Genomic DNA, 314 nt, shown 5'->3' with positions numbered 1-314 from the left:
TGATCATTTCAGTGTTATTACAGTTTAGAATGAATAAATCAATATACACCAGAGGCGGTGATGTAATGATTATGACACATGAAATATGATTTAGCCAGCCAAGTGTACTTCAGGAACCAAAGGTCTGTTTGTTCTCCCTGATAGTGTGATAATCATTCATACATTCACTTATGAATCTTAGACATTTTCTTGTTTATTCAGCAGATACCAATTTACAGTATTACAGTATGTACTGATAAAACAAATAATTTCACTATCACAGCTCATAGTGAATTGTGAAGAGTGACATGACACACATTGTTCAATGAAACTTT

This window comes from Nannobrachium achirus (genome assembly GCF_963921795.1).
Source record: "Nannobrachium achirus genome assembly, chromosome: 5".
NCBI classification, from domain to species: domain Eukaryota; kingdom Metazoa; phylum Chordata; class Actinopteri; order Myctophiformes; family Myctophidae; genus Nannobrachium; species Nannobrachium achirus.
This window is presented reverse-complemented; position numbering follows the sequence as displayed.